At 39.4% G+C, this 25,732-nt stretch overlaps 1 protein-coding gene and 1 non-coding gene across 2 annotated transcripts in view; one reads left to right on the forward strand and one right to left on the reverse strand.

Moving 5' to 3' along the window:
• Ophn1 (oligophrenin 1) overlaps positions 1–25,732 on the reverse strand; it is a 317,225-nt gene that overhangs the window by 233,646 nt on the left and 57,847 nt on the right. The window lies entirely within an intron of this gene.
• Positions 5,235–5,343, forward strand: LOC118574878. Its single transcript, XR_004943764.1, has one exon. It is a non-coding gene; the product is annotated as a U6 spliceosomal RNA (small nuclear RNA).

Consider the following 25,732-nt stretch of genomic DNA (forward strand, 5'->3'; position numbering starts at 1 on the left):
GACAAGTAATAAATAAATAAATCAAAGGGCGGGGGGGGGGGACCCCACATCATAACAACAAAATAACAGTAATAAATAAACACTGCTCATTTATAACTCTCAACATCAATAGTCTCAACTCCCCCAATTAAAAAACACAGATGCTAGGTGGTGGTGGCACACACCTTTAATCCTATCACTTGGCAGACAGGGACCTGTCTGGATCTCTGTGAATTCAAGGCCACACTGGAAACAGCCAGGTGTGGTGGCACACACCTCAAATTCCAACAGCTTTCAGGTGTATCATTAAGTTGCTGTTGTGAGATCTCTCCAGTTATGTTATGTAGGCACATATTGCTATGGACTTGCCTCTTAAAACCATATTCATTGTGTCCCATAAGTTTGGATATGCTGTGTTTTCATTTTTATCAATTCTAAATATCTGACTCCAGGCTTTTATTATAAGACTATTTAGATTTTGAGTTACACAAGGCTATGGCCAACATCAAATTAAATGGAGAGAAAGTCAAAATAATTTCACTAAAATCAGGAACAAGACAAGGTTATCCACTTTCTCCATACGTCTTCAATATAGTACTTGAAGTCTAGCTAGAGCTAGAGCCTAGCTAAGACAACTGCAGGAAGTCAACTGGATACAAATAGGAATGGGAGAAATCAAAGTATCTTTATTGATAAGATAACATAAATGACCCTTGGAATTCCACCAGGAAACTCATAAAAGCTCATAAACACTTTCAGCAAAGTAGAAGAATATAAAATTAGCACACAAAATTCAGCCTTCCTATATACAAATGACAAGCTGTCAAAGGAGGAAATCAGGGGAAAAGACCTTTCGTAATCGCCTCAAAAATATTACTAAGTAACTCTTGCCAAGCAAGTGAAAGCTTCTGTGTAGCAAAGGACAGCATCACTCAGACAAATTGGAAAGCTAAATAATGGACAAATACTTTAACAATTACACATCTGATGGAGGGCTAATATCTAAAGTATATGAAGAACTCAAAGAACTAGACACTGGAAAAACAAATCACCCAATTCAAAATGGGGTACACATCTGAAAAGAGAATCCTCAAAAGATGAAACACAAATGACTGAGAAGCACTTAAAGCAATGTTCAATATCCTAGTGATCAGGGAAATTTAAATCACAACTACTTTGAGACATCATCTTACACAGGTCAGAACAGCCAAGATCAATAAAACAAATGATAGTTTATTCTGGCAAAGTTGTGGAATAAGGAGAACACTTACCCTTACTAGTGCAAATTTGTACAGCCAATATGGCAATCAGTGTGGTGGTTCCTCAGGAATCTGGGAATATATCTACCTTAAGCTCCAGCTACAGCACTCTTGTACATACAGCCAAAAGACTCTCCAACCTACCACAGAGACACTTGCTAAACCATGTTCATTGTTGCCCGATTTATTCATAATAGGCAAAAATTGGAAATGACCTAGATGTTCCTCAACAGACGGATGGATAAAGAAAATGTGGTACATCTGCACAATGAAATACTACTAAGCTGTTTAAAACAGTCATGAAATTTGCAAGTAATAGAGCTAGAATGAATGAATAGAGCCAGAAAAAAATCATCCTGAGCGAAGTAACCCAGACCCAAAATGACATATATGGTATGTACTCATTTATATGTGGATATTAGTTGCCAATTTATCAATAAGCAGGCTACAATCAACATTAACCACAGAGGTTTGGTACAGAGTAAGGAGCTTGGCAAGGGGATAGATCTACCTAAGGAGAGGAAATAGAATAGATAGTTATAGATGGACAGCAGTGAGGACTGGAACAGAAGGATCAAACAGAGAAGGGGAGGGAAGAAAGGTGTAAAGGAGGGAATGTGATGAGGGACAGCTAAAACAAAGGGTCATTTGAGAAGTTGTTGGAAACCTAATACAGTAAAAGCTTCTTAAAATGTATCTGTATATGCAAGAAATCAAAATGGAATAACAAAATAACAGGGGAGACACGCTCCAACTAGACATCTCTCGTCACCAAATGAAACCTCCAGTTTCAGGAATGGGTTATATCTAACTCAATTGTTGGCCGAAAGGGCTCGATGGAAATTCCCAAACTAGGCTATTGCCAAAACTATTGGTTGCTCTCCACAAACTAATGGTAAGGCCCTACTGCTGAAGACAACACCTACAGAAACTCATTGAAAATGGTGAAGTTGAGATGATGCCTACCTAGAGCCTTTACTCCTACTAGTATTCAGGGTACTTTAAGGTACTCTGTACACTAACAAAGGAGGAAGGTAAACTAAAACCAAGCTTCAAATTCTACAATTTACAATGGGGACATAAGGACTACTCTTTGAAATGGAACTCATCCTTGCCACTGCTTGGATGGCTAAGAACCTGGGACTAGATAGTCTAGGAGCCAAGGGAAAAATTAAATACTACTATTTTGCTAAAGGAACATAGCAAATAAATTACTCCAAAAGAAATTCTCCCATACTCATACATTAGTGTCTTGCTCAGCCATCATCAAGGAAGCTTCCTCCCACAGCAGATGGTATCAAATACAGAGACCCACAACTGGACAATGTTCAGAGAGTGAGATACCTTAAAACACACATTCCTAAATAGGATGGCTTTGTTGTTGGGTTTTTTTTTCTCTTTTTGGGGGGACCCACCACCCAGCTCTCAAATAAATCACACACGGAGGCTTATACTTAATTATAAATACCTGACCTTAGCTTGACTTCTTTCTTGCCAGCTTTCCTTATCTTAAATTAGCCCATCTTTCTTTGCCTCTCACTTTTCCTGTTCTCTTACTTCTGTAAATCTTACTCTTAGTCTGTGGCTTGCTGGTTGTGTAGCTGTGTGGCTGGACCCTGATGTCTTCCTCCTTCTCTGGCTGCTCCTTTTCAATCCCTTTTCCCAGATTTCTTCTTCTATTTATCCTCTATGCCTGCCAGCCCCACCTATTTCTCTCTCCTGCCTTGCTATTGGCCATTCAGTTCTTTATTAGACCATTAGGTGTGTTAGGCAGGCAAAGTATTACAGCTTCACAGAGTTAAACAAATGCAACATAAGCAAAAGTAAAACACTTTAAAATAATATTACCCAACTTGTCTTCTTTAAATCCTTCCACTCAGAGAACTTTGTAGAAGAGGAGACAAAAACATGGTTAAGAGCCAATGGGAATGGAAGACACCAAGAAAACAAAGCCTTCTAGACATAACAGAGGAGAAACACACAGGAACTAGTTGAAACTGTGGCAGCGCAGCATGTACAGGACCTGCATGGGCCTAAGCCACACATGCTCCCACCTGAGAGGGGAAGTGGACATAAGCCCCCATCCATAACCAAAACTATCTCAAATTGATAACCACTTGCAAAAGAAAAATTAGTTTTCTTCTACTAAGTCTCACTGAGTACAAACCAAACTTAAGGCTAGGTTCCATACCCAGCAGTAGCTGGCCAATGCAAAACAAACTCAGTAGAAATTTTTAAGGTTCTTTGTCTCATAAGACTGTATCTATACCATTTTTTACATTACAGGTCTTCTGCTTCTATATTATGGTTTCATATTTTGTATTTTTATGGGATTTCTGTGTGTACAAATGAGTGTGTCCCTTCTAGGTATGTTTCTTATGCTTTTTATTTGGCTTATTTTCTGTTTGTTTGCTTATTTGGGTCAACTCTGGATTTTTTTTTCTAGTTGCTTGTTTGTTTTCTAATGAGAGAAAGCCAAAACGAGTGTGAATTTGGTTGGGTGGAGAGGTGGGAAGGATCTGGAAGGAGTTGGTGGAGGGGAAATGGTGATCAGAATATATTGTATGAAAAAAATCTATTTTCAATAAATAAATACAGCATATTAAGAATTTTTTTTTTAAAAAAATCACTAGTGTCAACTTTAGCTCTTGTAGAGGACCTGGGATTGGTTCCCTGTGACCACATGGCAGCTCACACCACCTGTGACTCCTATACCAGGAGATCTGATGTCCTCTTCTGGCCTCTCTGAGATATTGCTTAGACGTGGTGAATATAAACTCACACATACACATAAAGAAAATAAAATGAGTAAAAAAAGACAAAATTATGACATTAACAATTACAAACATAACATTGACCAAATAACATTGAAGCAAAAAACAGCAATTTAGGAATAGACAAATCAATAAAAACTAAATAGAGATATCAGTGTGATGCATTTAAAAATAGACAAAACAACCAGGTAGAAAACTGAACAAGAAAAGTAAGACTTTAGGGGCTGGAGAGATGGCTCAGAGGTTAAGAGCGGTGGCTGCTCTTCCAGAGGTCCTGAGTTCAATTCTCAGCAACCACATGTGTTACATAACCATCTATAGTTAGATATGGTGCCTTCTTCTGGCCTGCCTACATACATGCAGGTAGAACATTATACATAATAAATAAATCTTTAAAAAAAAAAAAGAAAAGTAAAACATTAACAAACCTGAAAACATGCTAGATACAACATACATCTATAAAGGCTTTTAAGTATTTCTACTAAGAAACTACAGTTTTCTCAAGTTAGAGTGAGTTTCAGGACAGCCAGGGCTATACAGAAAAATGCTGTCTCAAAAACCAAAAAATAATAATAATTGATTAAAAAACAGTTGATAAAGTGGACTTCCATTAAATTTTTGTAAAGCTTCTGCTCTGTGAAAGACAATGGTCAAGAAAAAGACAAACCAGACTAGAAGAAAATATTTTCAAAAGATATAGCTGATAAGAAAAGTCTGTTATCCAAAACATGCAGCGAAGTCTTAAAAATTAACAATAAGGAAACAAATAACCTCACTGAAAAAATTTAGTAAGACAAGCTATGCTCATACCTACCTAGAGAATAAAGTGCAGATGAAAATATGCTCAACATCATATGCTGGTGAGGATATGGAAGATTAGAATTCTCAATGCTGGTGGTGGGAATGCAAAATGGTACAGCCAGTTAGGAAGAAAATTTGGCCCTCTTCTAAAACTAAGCAATAGCTTGGCATGGTGAGCCTAACTTACAAATCCCAGCTCTTGGGAGCATGATGCAGGAAGATCCTCAATTTGAGGCCAGCTCAGGTTACACAGTGAGTTCCATCTCAGTCTGGTCTACATAGTAATATCCTGTCTGAAAATATTAATAATAATATAGTAAGAAGACCCTGTCTGAAAATATTAATATTTTTAAACCACCTAAACATAACAAAACACAGTGGTCACTGTCCATGATATTTCACCACGTTAAAAATATGACCAGTGCTCACTTTGGTGGCACATATACTAAAGTTGAAATGATTTGGAGAACTAATTAGCATGGCTGTTGCACAAGGATGGCAGGCACTTTTGTGAAACTGTCATATTTTTGCAAAATCCATGCTATGCATGAATGAATATCTTATAACTAGGTCCATTGTTTTGTATACTAATTTTTAGTTGAAAAATTTTAGGAAACAAAACTTGAAAGTAATGAAATTTCCTCAATTAGATGAATAGGTAAATAAATAAATGTGGTACCCACAGACAAAGAACTGTGAGTAAAAAAAATAGTTTTTTTCAGTCATTGTTCTCCTGAGTAGCACCGGTTCCTCACAATCTATATTATATATATGATATATATATATATATATGGAAAGGAGAAAAATGAATTATAAATAAGAATCATTTTTAAAATGACAAGAAATGCAAGCCTTTCCATGGGGGCTAAAACAGCTAGGATATCACTTGTGAACCGGAAGTAGCCCCTGTTGAGCGGAGCTTATCCAGTCCTAGAACAGCTAGGCGGAGAGTGACCTAGTGCTGCCCATAGGACCTTTAACAGCAACAATGGAAATCAAATCGATCTTCAGGTCAGACAATACCTGCCTTTCCCTAAAAGCACTCTTTTTCTAAGACCACCAAATCTAAAGACTTGTTTTCAAATGTCTGCTAGAAATTCGAGAAAAATACCCCAGCTCTCCATGGCAAAGAACAAGAACTCGACGCCCTCAGGTGTGGAAATAGCTGTTCCTAGCCGCTCCGTTAAGAAAAGGGAGCGGGCGGCTGACCTTCAGACTGAGAGCCCCGAAAAACTGGGTCAAGCCAAGCAGGGTCACCAGGGCATGCTAACACAGGAAGTAGCCACAGAGGAACCCAATGGGGCTTTACTGGGCCTCCAAGAGAAAGCTGAGACCAGTGGAAATCCACTAGTAAACCTGCAGGCTTCTGGCCTAGTGACCGTAGCCATGGCAACTCGCTTGGCAGTTGTCCCAAAGAAGCAGTCTTTGTCTGGCCCGGTGACCACAGCCATGTCCACACGCTTGTCTATGGCTGGAGAACGCCAATCTCCGCCAGACTCAACAACCACATCCATGGCTACAAGCTTGGCTGTTGCCACAAAAAGTCAGTCTTCATCTGGCCCGGGGACCACAGCCATGTCCACGCGCTTGTCCATGGCCAGAAAAAGCCAGTCTTCACCAGGCCCAATGACCACAGCCATGGCTACGCGCTTCGCTGATGCCAGAAAAAGTCAGTCTTCATCTGGCCCGGGGACCACAGCCATGTCCACACGCTTGTCCGTGATCAGAAAGAGCCAATCTTCGCCAGGCCCAATGTCCACAGCCATGGCTACGCGCTTCGCTGTTGCCAGAAAAAGTCAGTCTTCACCTGTCCCGGTGACCACAGCCATGTCCACGCTCTTGTCCTCGGCCAGAAACAGCCAATCTTCATCAAACCCAATGAGCGCAGCCATGGCCATGCGCTTGGCTGTTGCAAGAAAAAGTCACTCTTCATCTGGCCTAGGGACCACCGCCATGTCCACGCTCTTCTCTGTGACCAGAAAGAAGCAATTTTTGCCAGGCCCAATGTCCATTGACAGAAATAGTCCCACAACTATAACCACGCAATTGGCCAGTCACAGAAAAAATAAATTTCCATCTGACCGGGTGACCAGAGCTACAGCCACGTGCTTGACATTTGCCAGTGATGGCCATTCTTTATCTGGCCCAATGACCACAGCCATGGCGACAGGCTTAGCTATTACCAGAAAGAGTCAACTGATGTCTGATCTGATAACTGCCCCCACTACCACACACTTGGTAGCTGCCAAAAACAGCCATTCTCTGTCTGCCAAAGAAATAGCAGCCATACCCATACAGTTGGCTATTACCAGCAAATTTCAATCTTCATCTTGCCCCATGACCACAGGCCTGGCCACACCATTAACTATTGCTACTACAGGGCAATCTCCATCCCTAGATACAAGTAACATGAAACAACCAGTTACAAAAACAACTAACAAGGAGACACCCATTCCAGAAGAGATGGCCAAGAACAAGAAACTTACTAGCAAGAAAAGACCTGAAAGGCGGGTGCGTTTCAGCATAAGGGTGACCGAGAGTTCCTTCAGATTCAGAGATATTGTGGTGAGGAAGCAAGATGGCTTCACCCACATCTTTTTATCCACAAAATCATCAGAAAATAACTCACTAAATTTAGAAGTGATGATTGAAGTTCAGAATGCTCTGAACAAGGCTGCTAATGACGACAGCAAGTTGGTACTTCTCAGTGCAATTGGCAGTGTCTTCTGTTTTGGCCTGGACTTTTCTTATTTTATACAGCATCTCACAAGGGACAAGAAAAGAGAAAGCACTAAAATGGCAGGATCAATAAAAAATTTTGTGAATACTTTCATTCAGTTTAAGAAGCCTATTATTGCAGCAGTCAATGGCCCAGCCATTGGACTGGGAGCATCTATACTGCCTCTTTGTGATGTGGTTTGGGCTAATGAAAAGGCTTGGTTTCAAACACCCTATACCACCTTTGGACAGAGTCCAGATGGTTGTTCCAGCTTTACGTTTCCCAAGATTATGGGAGAAGCCTCTGCGAATGAAATGTTACTCAGTGGGCGGAAGCTAACAGCACAGGAAGCTTGTAAGAAGGGCCTGGTCTCCCAGGTATTTTGGCCACAGACCTTCACCCAAGAAGTCATGATTCGAATCAAGGAGCTGGCCTCATGCGATGCAGTTGTCCTGGAAGAGACAAAAGCCCTACTGCGCTTCAACACCAAGACAGAATTGGAGCAGGCCAATGAAAGGGAGTGCACAGTGCTGAAGAATATTTGGGGCTCTGTGGAGGGGGTAGATGCCATGTTAAAATACTTGCAGAAGAAAATCGAGTACTGATTAGTTGGACTGCCAACGATGACCCTGGAATTGCTTTAAGTAGAACATTAGGATACTACTAGTTCCCAGTTACGAATACTTAAAAGCCTGAAACAATGTCACCTGTAGCTCATACCTAGAAGTAGGACTGGAACACCCAAGCTATCACCAAAGAATTTTAAAGAACTGTGACTTTAAAATCACTAACTGCAAAGTACCTTTTATCCACTGTCCTTATCTTATATTCATATACAAGCAAGTATGAAAGGGTAATGGTGAGCACTTCTTTGGCCAGCACTATATTAAAAAGGACTATTTCCTTCTTTTCAGGTAACAAAAAGATCTGAAATAATTTTTGTTTTCTTCATTTCTTTTCCTTCTGGTGTGATATTTGCTTTCTTTACTTATTTTCCTTCCAGAACAAAGACTCTAAAGGGATATTAGCCAGAATCACATCCCTTTCTATATAGAGATCTGAGACATTTCTTTTCTCTCCAGGAAGAGAGGTAAACATACCCTAAGAATGGGAAATTCTGAAACAATAAATAAAGGGGGGGGAGCTTTTAGGAAAAAAATATTTCAGTGAAAAATCTCAACATGCACTTAGGGTTCATACTGAAATAGCAGCTGTTTCTTCCTTTGTTAAGTATGTCCAACTTATACACAGTTAACATGAAGACACCTCTTTCTCTTAAAGAAAGCTTCTACTGTAATCTCAGTGCGTAACTGAGTAGCGTAAGTATGAATGACAAAGCTAGTCTCCGAATGTTCAAAAACTGTAAGTTAGTCCCGGTGTATTTGAAATATGTCTCACACTTTCCAAAATTAACTGCTTCTTGTTGCGGTGGAAAGTATTCCTTTATGCAAAGTTTTGGTTTGCTATTTGTAAATATGATTGGTACACTGCACCAGAAAAACTTTAAGTTTATAGAGTATAATTTTAGGTTCACTTAAGACATATTTTATTTAATAAAGTAGAAATTCTTTTTTATACTATTAATTACAGTGAAAATATTACTTTATATACAGTTTTGGTTTGCTATATGCAGATGAGATTGGTGTATTGCACCAAAAAAATTTTACATTTATAAACTATAATTTGTTTCACTTAGACTTGTATATAAATTTATTAAATCTCATTAAAATAATTAAATATTTAATTTAAAATATTTAAATTTTATTTAATAATGTAAAATGATTTTTTGCATACTGTTAATTATAGAACTTTTAAAAATTATTTTGTATTTGACACTTAATGTGCTCTGTATTAACTGTAATATATCTACCATATACTAAATACTATACTATGTCTAAGAATTCCTGGTGGAAATATACATGTTCATTCCTTTCCAAAGTAGGTACTGATTCCTAACTACAGAAAAATACTGTTAGATTACTGACGTTGCAATAATATTGAATGCATGAAAAAAAGAAAGAAAACCCAGGCCTCATTTTGTAACGATCCTGAGGTTTATACTTAGAACTCCCTGATCAATCAGAAAGCTATAAAATATCAAAATCTGACATTACTTTGGATTGACTGGTACCACAATTTTTTAATTTGTTAGATTTATTTTATTATTTTATGTATACGGGTGGTTTGGCAGAATATTATATATGTCTATGCACCACATGCATAGCTACCACCTGAGGTCAGAAAAGGGCATTAGATACCCTGGGACTGAAGTCGCAGATGGTTGTGAGCTACCATGTGGGTGCTGGGAATCAAACCTGGGTCCTTTGCAAGGGCAAAACTACTTTCAACCACTGAGCCATCTCTCCAGCCCCAAAGTACCACATTTTTATTACTGCAATCTACTTTACCATTCTTACTTTAGTTTAAAGTATGTAAAACCGGCTAACCTATAAAGTTTTATAGAATATTCAACTGTTAAAACTGGCTACAAGTAATATCTTCTCCTTGCTTGTTTTGAGTCAAGGTCTCATGTACCCTAGGGTGACCTCCAACTCATCATGAGCCAAGACTGGCCTTCAACTCCTCATCTTCCTGCCCCTATCCCTCCAGTGATTACAGGCATGTGCCACCATACCCAGCTTTGAATCTACACATGATAAAATGTTATACACTGCTGTACCAATGTTAATTTCCTGCCTGTGATATACTTAAAATGGCCTTGAGATTCCTCCTATAATTGGCTCCAAGAAGCATCATTTATGTAAATTATATATATTAATATTGAATCAATTTAGAGTATCTATTAATTCATTTCAAATTATACAAGTGAAATAATTATATATCAGCGTTAATATTTTATGAGAAAAATTTATGTTACAAAATAAGAAATACATAAAGAACTGGAATTACTTTATAAGGTTTCAAGTATGTTTAACATCTGGCTTAACATAAAATACTTAGACTGTCATATCTGCTTGTGCATGCAGTCTGTTTAGATACATATTTTTTGTTGTTGATGCGTTTGAGTTGTTTTGTTTTGTTTTGTTTTGTTTTTTGGTTGAGGAAATATGAACTCTATCCTCACATAAACATGTAATTATAAATGGGAAAGGAGAAAACCTTTCAGATAATTGTAGCAATCTTTTTTGCTGCCACACTTTATTTTGTAGTTGTTATGGTTTTTTTAACTCTTCTCTCATATATTACACCCCAACTGCAGTTTCCCCTCCTTCCTCTCCCCTCCCCAGTCTCTTCTTCCCCACCCCACCCCACCCCACACCGAGGCCCAATTTCTCCTCTCCCCTAGATCCATCCCACCACCACCTCCCCTCAGACAAGAGCAGGCCTCGAAGGGACATCAACCAAACACAGCATAACAAGCTACAATAAGACAACCCAGTAAAGGAAGAGAGTCCCACAAGCAGACAAAAGAGTCAGAGACTGCTCCAGCTCCCACTGTTAGGAATCCCACAAGTATGCAGAGGACCTAGGTGAGACCCCCTACAGGCTAGCTGATTTCTGCAAGCCATGAGTCCCAGTCAGTTGATTCTGAGGGCCTTGTGCTCATGGTGTCCCTGACCCCTTTGTTTCCTCCAATCCTTTCTCCCCCTCCTTTGCAAGACTCCCTAAGAGCTCTGCCTAATGTTTGGCTGTGGGATTCTGCATCTGCTGCCATCAGCTTCTGGATGAAGTCTCTCTGCTCTCTGATGAGGATTCTGCTATGCTCCAGTCCCAAAACACTCTGCAGGCAGGACAAACAGTAGGTAGAAGGTTTTGTGGCTGGGTTGGTGTCCTAACCCCTCCTCTTAGGGCCTTCTTGCCTGGTTACAGAAAATGGCTGGTTCATGTTTCATGTCCCCTCTTACTAGGAGTCTTTGCTAGGGTTACTCTTGTAGAATCCATGGAGTTTCCATTGCACTAGGTTTCTAGCTCCTCCTCTGGATGCCCCCCAATTCCAGTCATTTCTCCCAGTATTTTCTCCCTCCCTGCTACCTGATCCTCCTGTTCCCAACCCCACCTGCCCCTAGTCCACCGGTGAAATCTATTCTATTGCCCCTTCCCAAGGCACCCCCCTTAAGCTCTCCTTGTTACTTGGCCTCTCTGAGTCTATGGATTATAACATAATTATCTTTTACTTTACTGCTAATATTCATTTACTGTATTTGTTTTTCTGGGTCTGCATTACCTCATTCAGGATGGTTTTTGTTTTGTTTTGTTTTGTTTTGTTTTTTTGTTTTTTTGTTTTTTTAGTTTCATCCATTGGCCTGCAAATTTCATGATGTCATTGTTTTTAACAGCTGAGTAATACTCCACTGTGTAAATGTACCACATTTTCTTTATCCATTCGTCGTTATTCAACATCTAGGTTGTTTCCAGTTTCTAGCTATTACAAAATAAAGCTGCAATGAACATAGTTGAGCAAGTGTCCTTGTAGTATGTTGAAGCATCCTTTAGGTATATGCACAGAAGTGGTATAGCTGGGTCTCAAGGTCTGAGAAACCACCATATTGACTTCCAAAGTTGCTGTACAAGTTTGCATTCCCACCAGCAATGGAGGAGTGTTTCCCTTGTCCCACATCCTCTCCAACATGAGCTGTCACTTGTGTTTTTGACCTTAGTCATTCTGACAGGTATAGGATGGAATCTCAGAGTTGCTCTGATTTGCATTTCCCTGAGGACTAAGGATACTGAACATCTTAAGTGTTTCTGGGCCATTTGAGATTCCTCTTTGAGAGTTCTCTCTTTAGATCTGTATCCTGTTTTTAAATGGATTATTTGGTTTGCTGATGTCTGGTTTTTTTGAGTTCTTTATATATTTTGGATATTAGCCCTCTGTCAGATGTGGAGTTGGTGAAAATCTTTTCCCATTCTGGCTGCTACACTTTATTGTTACAACAAAATACCTAGGTTGAAGCATATGTAAGGAAAAAGGTTTGTAATGTAATGGCAGGGTTCACCTCACCATTTGGGGAGCTGAAAATCTAAAATTAGGATGTCTCACCTGTTCAGTCTCTAGTAAGGACATCTGGCAACATCACAACATAGAAGACATGGTAGGAGTATATGCAAATGGAACAGAGCTGTTACATGGCAAGACAGGAAGCCAGATAGTTTCAGCGTTGCACTCTCATGAAAAACAACTAAAGGTCCTATAAGAATTACATTACAAGAATTACATTAACGCCTGCTGAAGGCAATGCCACTAGTACCTAATTGCCTTCTATTCAGACCATCTCTTACACATTCTACAACCTCTGAACAGAGCCAGAATACTAACCAAGCTTCCAGCACATGAACTTCTGAGAGATCCATTCAAATTGTATGCAAAGTGCAGAACCAACGAAAATCTTACAAAGAGTAGATTCTCAAAGAAGAGTGGCAATGTGGAAATCAGAAACTGTATCAGTGACCTTTTCATATCTCCAGTCACAAACTGATCTATCTTGGATTTTGAATAGATCTCAACCCATGTATGACTGACTCTTTTACATATGTGTAATTTTATAGCATCATGCAGTAGTCACTTGGGAAACACTAGTTCACTAGGATATGCAAGTCTCATAAATTTAAATACACTTCATTATTCAACATATAAAATCCAAAGCCTCTAAATACTGAAAGGCTGTGAAGCTCACAATGGTGAATAAACACTTTCCATAATTTCAATATTTGCTTGAATTTTTTATGTGGGAGAGTGCTGAGAATCAGATGTAGAGCCTTATGAAGAATATGAAATTCATTATTTACAATAAATGTTGGGGGAGGCTTATTTCAAGTAAAGAAAAAGAGAATATGTCTGCCTCAGCACTTGACACCAATCAAATGACCACGTGAGTGAGTCCCAATATTTTACTCAAAAACTATAGTATCTTCTCTTATATTTTTGGTTGTGAGCCTAGCCTTTAATGGCTGAGCCATCTCTCCAGCCCTAGTATATTCTCAATGACAGCCAGAACCACTTATCTCCAGCACCTAAAAGACATCTTGCACAGACAGGGGTTGAATGAATGGATGAATGAATGGATGAATGAATGAATGAACGAACTCACCAAAAGCAGTTTGTGTTACAGATACTGCTGTGAGTACTAGAAAGGCAGAGAGTATAAAAGAGTCAGCTTCTGCCTACTGAGATTTAGCATATAGAAAATACATGTGAGCAACTTGCAAGTCAGTGCTATCCACAAGAGGCCAAGGGTTAGGGAAGAACTTCAGGAAAAGCCTCACTGAATAGGAGGTGTTGAGCTGTGTAAGAATGCAGAAAGTGGGCTGAGCATTAGAATGCCTACATTCATTATCCAATGTTCCTGATTAGGGATGGTATGATGTGACCAGCTGTTAGGATGATATGATGTGACCAGCTCTGTCTTGACGCCCCTACTGTGATGAACTGTACCCCGGAACTATGAGCTAAAAAAACCCTCTATCCCTTAAGTTGCTTTTCTCAGAATATTTTATCATAGCAATGGAAAAAGAAACTTAGACACCCTCTAAACACATTTTAAAATATAAGCCATTTACTCCCAATTTACTAAACTAGAATACTAAACATTGGGAAAGGCAACAGAGCTTCAAATTTTAGTGCTATAGCTGTATGCCACCAGGAATTCCTAAAAATGTTGAAAACAAATATTGTTGCTTACTCAGAGAGGGAAATGGATTTCAACTCAAGATAATAGTGTGTCAAATGATCATGTTTTACTCTAAAATAAGTCACAATGTTTTACCCTAAATTAAGCATGTTCTCAATATCAGCCAGAACCACTTATCCCCAGCACAGGAACCTCCTTGTGAATTCTACAGGGATCTATTTTGCCCTATAAGTGCATAAGGAGAATCCATACAGCATATTTAACCTGGAGTTGAAAATAAAAGAGTATTCAAAAGGGAAAAAAGAAAGAAAGAGATGAAAGGCTGAAAGGATGGCTCCACTTGCAGAGGACTGGGCTCAGTTTCCAGCACTGACATAGTGGTTTACAACCGTCCCTAAACTCCAGTTCCAAAGGATCTGATGCCCTCTTCTGACCTCCATAGGCAGTGGGCATGAATATGGTATACAAATATACATGTGGGAAAAACACTCAATTTAAAAAATATCCAAAAAAACTTTAATAAAATTAGAAATGGTAGAACAAAAGTTCCAGTTCATTTTGAGTCATAGTGAAGACAAATACTATAGAGGCAAGAACAAGATATTAAGCATTGTATGGATATCTATTTAACCTGCATGATGCACAGCAACTCCATTTAACACTAAGATTTTGGTGGCTTTTGTGGTTGGTTTTGTTTTTGAAATATGCTCTTAGTATGCATCACTGGCTATCCTCAGACTTGTGGGAATCATCTTCCTCAGCCTCCTGAGTGCTGCAGCTACTGCATGTGGAAACATAGCTTTCTTATGTGGGTTTGGCTTGGTTTTGATTTTTTTGAGACAGGGACTCATGTAAGCCAGCCTAGCCTTGAACTCCTGATCCAACTATCTTAACTTCAAGTGCTAAAACTGGTTGTAGGCATTCATACTACTCCTGGCTTATACTCAATATTTAATTGGGATGAAATTAAAATTGATAGCTGCAATTGTAGAATCTAAGGTAGTTGGCATGGGGCTTGGTCCTGCCTCAACTGAATGTACCAGGCTTTGCTGACTCCCCATGGGAGGCCTTACCCTTTTGGAGGAGAGTATAGGGAAGGGGTGATTCAGGGGAAGTGACGCTGAGGGGGAGCAGGAGGAGGGATGAGAGGGGTATCTGTGGTTGATATGCAAAATGAATTTAAAATAAAAATTTTAAAAGAAAGAAAATACCTGAGATTTCTGGGCTTGGTCACATTGACTGCTTTTATTTGTGAAAAAAAGAATGCTATTTTTACAAATGTACTGTCTTTATATTTAACAATTAGTTTAAATGCATCCTCATGTTGCCACCTGGTAGGGCTCTATGCTTTTCCAAGATAGAATGAGATATTGAAAATGTGACCAAGATTGAATATCTAGTCTTGGTTCTGGATCAGATACTATTATTTGCCCTTAGCTTCTGCAATTGTAAAATGGACGCCAATAATATATATGACAAAGTGTTTCAAGAAATAAATAACTTGATGGATGTGGTGGCATGTGCCTATGTCTTTAATCCCAGCACTGAGGAGGCAGAGACAGCTGGATCTCTGTGAGTTCAAGACAAGCCTGGTCCACATAGTGAGTTCCAGGACAGCCATAGTTATGTAGATACATGATGTCTCAAAAAAAGAAGTAACATAACTACAGTTGGTTTTATTTTGAAATTGTACTGTTACTAACTGGCTTGATATGAAGAATTAATAAAAATATGTGCAATTGTGTATAAAATGGAACTACTGAAAATAGTGACTTGAATTTTGAAAGGCTAGAAGAGTCTTTTTAGAATATGATGAAATTTATGGTGTTTGGGGCTGGAGAGATGGTTCAGTGGTTAAGAGGCCCCAAGTCACTTCCTAGCACCTATGGCAGGCAGCTCACAACTGTATAAAACTCCAGATCCAGCAAGATCTGAAGCCTCAGGCCTCCAAGGACATCTGTACACATATGTGCACACCCACACACAGACATATACTTTAAAATAATAAAAGTAAAGCTTTAAAAACTTACGTAGGTTTTCCTAGAAAAATGCACACATCTGCCAAATAGTAGGGCATTTTTGTATATATACTTAATAGTATTTTGATCATATTCACCCCTATTATCACATCTTGACCCACCCAATGCCTGCTTAATCTCTCTATCCATAAATATGCTCCCTCTTCTATTTTAATCTCTTATCTATGTATGTGTGACCCAATGACTTTCATTGGGGTCATTAATAAGAACATTGGGCATTTTCATAGTAGCTACATCACTGAAGAAAATGCCGTTCCATTCCTCATAAACTGTTATTATTTAAAACTCCTCAGAAAGTGTGGGGCCTCATGATTCCCTCCCCATTCCAGAACAGGGTATTAATGGGTCCACTTCTTACACAAGTAATCACAGCAGTTGCCCGTTCAAGAGTGCAACAGACGCTGGGTGATGGTGGCGCACACCTTTAATCCCAGCACTCGGGAGGCAAAGGCAGGTGGATCTTTGTGAGTTTGAAGCCAGCCTGGGCTACCAAGTGAGACCCAGGAAAGGCGCAAAGCTACACAGAGAAACCCTGTCTCAAAAAACAAAAACAAACAAACAAACAAAACAAAAAACAAACAAAAAATCAAACAAAAAAAAGTTCTTATTAATAAAAACAAACCCAGGGCCAGGTATTGGGGTGAATGCTGGAAGATCAGAGAAGCAGAACAAGCCACAGCTACCTCACCTTGTCAGTTCCTTAGCTGATGCTGTTTCCTCAGACTGGAAGCCTCTGAGTCCTCATCCAAATGCATCTCAGCTGAACTGCTTCTCGAAAGCCTGAAAGCTTAACCACCTAAAAGCTTCTAGTTTCTGGTCTTCACGCCTTATATACCTTTCTGCTTTCTGTCATCACTCCCTGGGATTAAAGGCTCAATTTCTGGGATTAAAGGCATGAGTCACCATGCTTGGCTGTATCCTTGAACTCACAGAGATCCGCCTGGCTCTGCCTCTGGAATGCTAGGATTAAAGGCGTGTGCTACCACTGCCTAACCTCTATATTTAATATTGTGGCTGTTCTGTTCTCTGACCCCAGATAAGTTTATTAGCGTGCACAATATTTTGGGGAACACAATACCACCACACATTCAAATATTCAAATGAGATTTTGAGAGCCATTCTTCCCCCCTCCCCCCCCCCCACACAAACACAAAAGGGCTTTTCTGTGTAGCCCTGGATGTCCTGGAACTCACTCTGTAGTCCAGGCTGGCCTCAGAGATCTGTCTGTCTCTGCCTCCTGAGTCCTGGGATTAAAAGTGTGTGCCATCACTACCCAGCTGAGGGCCATTCTTATTCAAATCCACAGCAAGGGTCATGGGGAGAGGCTTTCAAGGGAAGGTCCCAAAGATCCCCAAATGTTACACACCATTGCCATTGCTCTTGAATGCCCTCTAGAATTTGATAGCAGGACTGTACTGCTGAAGATATCATATACTTGCATCCTAGAACATGGAAAAATCAAGCTAGTACAGACCTAGAGGCTTCATCTCTACTGGCTAGCTATCATAGTGCCAGAAGATGTAAGCATACTACCAGAGGAGAAAAGTAATCATCAATTATATTCATTTGTGCACCACAATAATGACTAGCCTGGCAAGCCATGCCCACTCATGTAATAGTGCCATAAATATCATGGAAGAAACTGACAATTTTCTGATTGGATTTAAGTCCCACTCAGCAAGATGAAACACATACTTGGGCACCATTGTTGGGCCAAGAACAAACTGATGACTAGATAGGTTATAAGCCTTAGTTGAGAACCTACCCCTATCATTTTGCTAAATGTACATAGTATTAAACCAACTCCTATGATTAATTGCTACTTGAACAGATCAATGCATCTTTCAGCCCTCATCTGAGAAGCTTCTATTTGCAGTAGATAGTGATTAACACAGAGACTGACAATTGGCCAAGGTGAATAAGAAACTGCAGAATGCTGAATTCTAAATGGAACATACATACCATACCTTCTGCTTCTAAAGTTCAGGAATCACTGCAGAAGAGAAAATGGTAAGAGTGTAACAGCCAGAGGCAGAGAATGACTACAAGAAAGCATCTGGACACAGCAGAGCAGCTGTACATATCAACTCACATGCCTGTTACCCATCACTCACAAACAATAGTAATAGTAAGTTGGCCAGGTATGCACAACCACATTTATTGTAGAACTATTCCAAATAGTCATTATGGAATGATGCTATGGAGTTTTATTCATCCACAAAAAGAACAAAATTCTGCCATTTGCAGGAAAAAGAGGCAGAAATGAAGATCGTCTATATCCCCTGGATCTAACACAACCTCATGATGGCTAGCAAATAAATGTTAAATCCAGAAAGTAAAACCACTTATTGAAGATGCTTAAACTTAGGAATTTACCCCAAAATATATTGATTAATGTAATTTCTTAAATACATTCCATATTAAGAAAAATTTTTTTAAGAAAGGGACTTAACTTGCTTTATAGCCTAGGCTGCCTCAAACTCAAAATCCTCCTGCATCAGTCTTTCGAGTGTTTGAATTAGAAGCATACATCACCACACTTAGCTCTGAAAAACACACTGAGAGGTCATTAGTGCATATAAATGAATGAGAGTGTGAGAGAATTAAGATTATATTGCCAGATTCTCGTGATTAACACAATTTCGAATGTAATGGTCTGGGCACTTCAGATTTTTCTTGTGAAAATAATACCCTTTACAGTATACAGACCGAATTTTGGGGAAAGCATCTGAGGTTGATGGTAAGAGTTCTGGCCTGGGATTAAACTTCAATAAGGCCATGTTCCCTTTCTTGGCTTCAGTTTCTTCTCATGTAAAACCATAGATTACACTGATTCCTGCCCTGTGTTTTCTGTGTTGACCTGCTAATTTTCAAAGGGCACATTTAGCATTCTTCTGAGGCAACCATTTCTCCCAGCTGTTTCCTGTTCGCATAGAAGCTTCCATCCTCTCCATGTTGCCTGCCTACCTCTGGACAAGCTCTCTACAACTGAGCCACATCCCCAGCCCTAGTCAGACTGTTTATTGCCACAGACTGATGGGCATGCTGTGGTTTCCAGTCATGTGGATGTCTTTGTTTGCTCTTACATTTCACTGTTGTTTCTCTGCTAGTTGATTTCTCAGTGGACTCTATTGTTCTCTGATCCAGCCTGCTATTAATAGAGTTTTGTCTTCTTGGTCACCTCTCTCCCAAGCTCATCATTTCTGAGAACTGTGCTTTTTACTCAGTGCTCAGAGTACTCTACCATTTATTTCATCTGGAATGCCTCCAAATATAACAGGGCAAGTACTTCATGGCCCTGCCTCTTGTGCCTTTACTTGTTTTGGTCTCTGTGGCTTCTTTAAGAACATTTACTTACTACTATTAAAACTTCCATATAGTAAGATTTAAAAAATTCTCCCCCACCCACCCACCACCACCCTGTCCCCTCAGTTTCTTGAGGCAGGGATTTCTATGTAGTCCAGGCTAGCCTCAAATGTATAACCTATAGCCTTAGTCTCCCAAACTCTGGGGTCATAGGTATGCACCACCATACCCAGCAAAGTTTCATGAAAATGATGTTCATTATTAGCACATATCCATAGGACAAAAGGATAGGTTTTATTATGACACTTTCATACATACAAATCATGTACCTTGCTCATATTTATCCCCTCTCCATTAGCCTCTCTTGGCCTTCTCTTACCCTTCCTGTTGGTTCCCTTTCTAGTCCCAAATTATTCCCTTTTACTTTCATGTCATATACACATATATAAAATTTATATTTCTTATATGAGGAAAATGCAATATTTATCTTTGACTTGGGATTGTGTTCACTTTAACTATACCCATAAAACTTCCTAGGGCCCCAAAGGTAAACATATCCAAAAAGCCACCAAGCATCTGAAACATGTCACTTTAAAACAGTTCATATCCTTTCAATGATACACCATGGAGTTATTATATGTACCCAGAACTAATAGCCCCACCAAAAAAAATACTAAATTTTGCTGTACATGCTTAAAAATGCAGAGTAATAGTGGACTTACAGGTTTAGATATAGGGCCTGTGGTCATGGAACATCTACATGCAAAGAAAGCACCCAAAAATGTGCCACTGAATTTATAGAGTTCATGGTGGGATCAATCAATACATGAACTCCTCCTGCCACACTAAGATGGTCCTCATTGAAAAGGAATACATTGTTCCTGAGCTAGAAGAAAAGGATAACAAAAAAAACTTGAAGAAATCCACGAATCCAGCAAAAAAGTTAAAAAATAATAAAATACATGTATGAAGACATATTTCATATACCATATATATATATATATATATATATATATATATATATATATATATATATGCTGTTTTTAATTGGTTTTGTTTTGTACTGTTTTTTAGAAATACCTAATACTAACCACTAGACCACCAGGGAACTTTTTTGTTTTATCTTCAGAAAAGATCTTGCTATATGTTATCCAGGTTGGACTCAAACTCATGATCCTCCTGCCTCAGCTTTCTGAGTACTGGAGTTATAGGTATTTATCCCTACACACACACACACACACACACACACACACACACACACACACACACACACACGGTGATATTTTATTTGTGTACCCCAATAACGCTTATCTGGGGATCAGAGGAAAAAAGCAGCACTATATTAAATATAGAGGTCAGACAATGGGTAGCACATGCCTTTAATCCTAGCATTCAGGAGGCAGAGCCTCATCCAGATCTCTGTGAGTTCAAGGCCACACTGGGAACAGGCCAGGTATGGTGGCACACACCTTTAATCCCAGCACTAGTTAACCATAGAGGTTTGGAGGTCTGTATAGACAGACAGGAAGTGATAGAGCTATGCAGAGAGAGTAAATGATGTAGCTGGGCGGAGAAAGGAAGTAAGATGGCAGGGCACAGAAAGGATATAGGAATGGGTATACAGGAAGTAGCTCTCTGGAAGCTGAGGAGTTGGTAAGGTGAGGTTGGCTGTGGCTTGTCCTATTCCTTTGATCTCTCAGTTTTCACCTCAATAGCTGGCTCTTGGTTTTTTATTAATAAGACAGTTTAGCAATTCATGTTTTACACACACACACACACACACACACACCTTTTAAACACTAAAACATGGTAATATCTCCTAATGCAAAAGTGATACCTTTCAATTCCTTCTTACAGTTAATTATCTGTAAGATTTCGTTGTATTCTTTATAATTCTTTATAAAGCTTCTTTATTGCAATGTCTTTGTTTTTTAACATATTCAACATTGTTATATAAGTCTTTTTCTTCCTAGCATATACTTTTGTAGAAAGTATTTAAAGTATTTCCTTTTATTATACACAGTCACATTTGGCCATTTTCAAGCACACATATAACGTACTTTGAACATATTCTCCATATCCCTCCATCCCCCTTCTGCCCTCCCATTAATATTCTTCGACCCTCAAACAGTTTCACTTCTATTTTCATCTCATCAGTACCTATACGGTTTTAATTACCCACAATGTCTAGGACCCACAAATGAAGGAACATGTGATTTTTTTTTCTTTTGAGACTTAGTACATTTAACGTCATTATCTCTAGTTGTATCACAAGTGATATAACTTAAGATATCATCATTCCAGAACACAGTGATTGAAAATCAGCAAAATAGATGCTGAAGACCAAAAAGTCACCAGGCATGGTGGCACCCACCTCTGGCACTCAGGAGACTGAGACAGGAGGATCACAAGTTCCAGACCAGCTACATAACTAACAAACAAGCATACAAATTAACAAGAAAGTTAGTGAAGGTATATGATTTCAAAGCCTCAGGTTTCTGACTCACCGGTAGACATTTTAAACCCATGGTTATTCAAAGCCAATCTATCAGTTTTGACAAAACAGCATTACAATGACCTAAACTATCAACAATGCCTGTAGCCAAGGCAGGAGTAACTAATATTTCAAAAGCCACAATGAGTTAGAGCACCAGATACCTGTTTCAAATTATAAAAAACCAAAAACTTCAGGCTGTCCTCATTCTTAGTATTTCCTACCTGTGATGAACCATTCTCTCAAAAGCTGTAATTAGTCTGGCCTGAACAGCCTGACCTTGTCCACACCCTGCTCCTGGGCCCAGGAAGTGCATCTGTCACCAGAATCACACTGAAGAACCTGAATGAAGAGAGTACTTTCCCTATGGATTATTCAACCTATATCTATTCTAGCTCTACAGAATCCTACCATTAGTAAACTCTGAAAGGTTTAAATCTTACATGACAGTAACTAGAGAAACCTCCTCATGAAGTAGAAAATCTTTCTAAGTGCATCAGAAAATCTGGCGACTGCATCTGGAATCTGCAAGAATATAAATTCACTTTAAGAAGCCAGCATTGGAAACTGGAGTACTGAAGTTCATATAACATTATTGCTGTCCAATGTGTAAGATGAATGTCTGCTATGGAATGCTATGGAATAAAATCTAAACATGCTCCTGACATTCAATAACTTGAATTCCTGGCTGATAAACATGGCTTAATCTCTCCCTCCCCCTGTTTTATTTGGTTGTAAGCTATCTATGGCAAGAACAAGAGGCCACATTCTTTCAAGATGAAGTATTTTCCTATTTCAAAAACATCGAAAGGTGAGTGAAAGCTTGCCTGGAGTTTAAAATTGAGCCTAACATTTGATCAGACCTGAGGTTTGATCTCTAAGAGGGGAAGACAAGAAGCAGGGAGGGGTAATGAACAAAGAAAGGAATGAGGCAGAAGGGAGGAAAAGAGGAAGAGAGGGAGAGAGAGAGACTGCTAATGAAAAGCATTATAAAAAAGGAAAGACTTCATGCTGTGGTAGCAAACTGTTCTAAAATTGATTGTACTGGTGCTTGTAAAATTTTAAGTCCATGAGATTGCACAGTTTTAATGGTTAACTTGTTTTGTTTGAATTATATTTAAATATGTGTATACTGTATTTTTTTTCACAGCTACTTCTATGTTTTTATAGCTTTCTTCAACCTCTCAACAAAGTGGATTTTTTTTTCTGTCTTTGTTATATGTCTACCAGTTTTGTTGGGATACTTCTGTTGAGATGGGTACATCTAACTCAACAGACATTAGTCTAAAAATGCATACTAATCAGAGACTTGAGCAGGAAGAAGCAAATATTAATTATATTAGGAAATAACTTGGGGATGAAGATGTGGCTCAGTGGTAAAGTACATGCCTAACATATACAACACCCTGATCACCTTCAGAGATCATTTTCTCAGTGTATCATCTTTACAAATGTGACTTACAATCCAGAAAAAAAAACAAACAACTGTATTTCTGAACTTTTCGTGGCTAGAGAAAGAATATTTAACCAGCCTCTTAGATACTTCATTTATTTCTCCAAATTATATATATAGTTCATCATCTGTTAAAATATCAGACAGAGGATCAGGCAATTGCCATGTCACAGCTCTCTACAATACTAACACTAAACTTTGGGACTATGCTCTTACAGGATTCTCGCTCTATTATATTTACTTCCGTGTCAGACACTTGTACAAGCATAACCTTGTTCATGAATTCATGCTATCAAAATGTCAGTCCTTGTTTATATTGTGCTTTGTTTTGTAGGTTAGGAATTACATTTTGGCCAGGCAGGATAGTGCCCATGTTTAATTCTAGCACTCAGGAGGTAGAAACAGGCCATCTCTGTGGGTTTGAGGCCAGCCTGGCCTAACATGGCACATTTAAGGCCAGCCAGAGGTAAACAAGCTAGACAGTGACACTCTGCCTCAGAAATACAAATTATATACTTATAAGCTAGGTATGATAGTACACTACAACAATCCTCGTTTTGTTCTCAAGTGACAGGAGGATCAACAGTTTCAGGTTCACTTTAGTTACACAGAAAGCTCCAGGTCAGCCTGGCACCATAGAGTGAGACCCTGCCTCAGCAAAACAAAGGCTAAGATGGAACTCTAATCTAAATAAAAATGGATCCTGCAATTTGCCCATTCAAGAAAAAGGAACTGCAATTTATTAACAGTAGCATGCCAGCTAAGCATTTTCATTCTCACAATCCTATTCAAGCTGGAGCAGTACCTACTTCTCAGGAGTGGCTCTGTGCAACATTTTTTGGCCTCCTGAAATTCATTTGGCCCCCTTTGAAGATACCTTAAAATTTGTGAGTCTGAATGTAGCCTTTATGAGACCATTAGTTCTGCACCTTGTGAGATGCCTGTTTTTCCTTTATGGTTCTTAGTTATTCTTTTGCAGAGCTGCCAGCTTAAGTCGTGCTGGGATCAAGAATAATGGGCCTTGGTGGTTTGTGTCCCTGGAGCTGTGTCCATGCCAGTGGATGCCCACACACTCCAGAAGAGAATTTGACATCGCTGCTGCTGTTGTTGCTGTTATAACAGTGACAACCACCGCTACTACTGTTTCTGGGATTGCCATTTCATAATTGGTTACTACAGCTAGCACAGTGGAGACCCTGGCAGCAAAAGTAGCTACCACAGTTAATTAATTTTTCATTCTATTGGGCATGATAAATTTAAATCAATAGCTATATACATTTTGATTGGTTTTGAGAGTTATAAATTTATAAACTCAAGTTCCATTTGCTCTCGGGATACCACCATCTTACAAGGACTCCAATTTGCAGTAAGGCTCATTAAGGAAGGGAATGGCTCAGTTGCCTTTAGCCTACTGGTTATGGGTTGGTTAAGACTTCTGTTGGTCTTTTCTGTGTTGAACACACAGATTGCAAGCCCAGCGCCACTTAGAGATCTTTGGCAACAGTTAACTCTGCAGCTCTCACACAAATTAAGCCTGTATGATAATGAGTATTCAGAGACGGGTAATGCCTGGGGGGTGCTCACGACCTAAGACAGAATGCCTGTGTGGCCTGGACTGGTGTCTCCATGACGGATAAGGTGACCTGCTGACGTCCCATGCAACCTAAGTCAGAAGCTCATTTTTTAGTAATAGGAGGGGACCTGTAGGGCCCTGGCTCCCATTTTGGGTAACTGTTGCTTGGCCTTGATATCATCCCTAAGCTAATTCCCTGTGAGATTCCACCCTCCTGAATGCTTAAGGGAAGCTACTTGTCTGTGTATCCAGCATATTGGGCATTACCAGCTTAGATGCAAGATTGTAAAACATCAGAAGCGGGGTTGGGGATTTAGCTCAGTGGTAGAGCGCTTGCCTACCAAGCACAAGGCCTGGGGTTCGATTCTCAGCTAAAAAAAAAACAACACACATCAGAAGTAAACTTCTGCCCTCCAGGGTTCTCCCATTGTGCTATATTTAAGACATCCTCCCTCTTTATACAAACGGCATTCAAAAAGAAGAAGAAGAAGAAGAAGAAGAAGGAGGAGGAGGAGGAGGAGGAGGAGGAGGAGGAGAAGAAGAAGAAGAAGAAGAAGAAGAAGAAGAAGAAGAAGAAGAAGAAGAAGAAGAAGAAGAGGGAGTCAAGATCATGATGGGGAACCCCACAGAGATAGCTGACTGGTGGTAGTTGGAGCTCACTGACTCTGGACTGACAGCTCAGGAACCTGCATGGGACCGAACTAGGCCCACTAAATGTGGGTGACAGTTGTGTGGCTTGATCTGT

Source organism: Onychomys torridus, chromosome X (assembly GCF_903995425.1).
Source record: "Onychomys torridus chromosome X, mOncTor1.1, whole genome shotgun sequence".
NCBI classification, from domain to species: domain Eukaryota; kingdom Metazoa; phylum Chordata; class Mammalia; order Rodentia; family Cricetidae; genus Onychomys; species Onychomys torridus.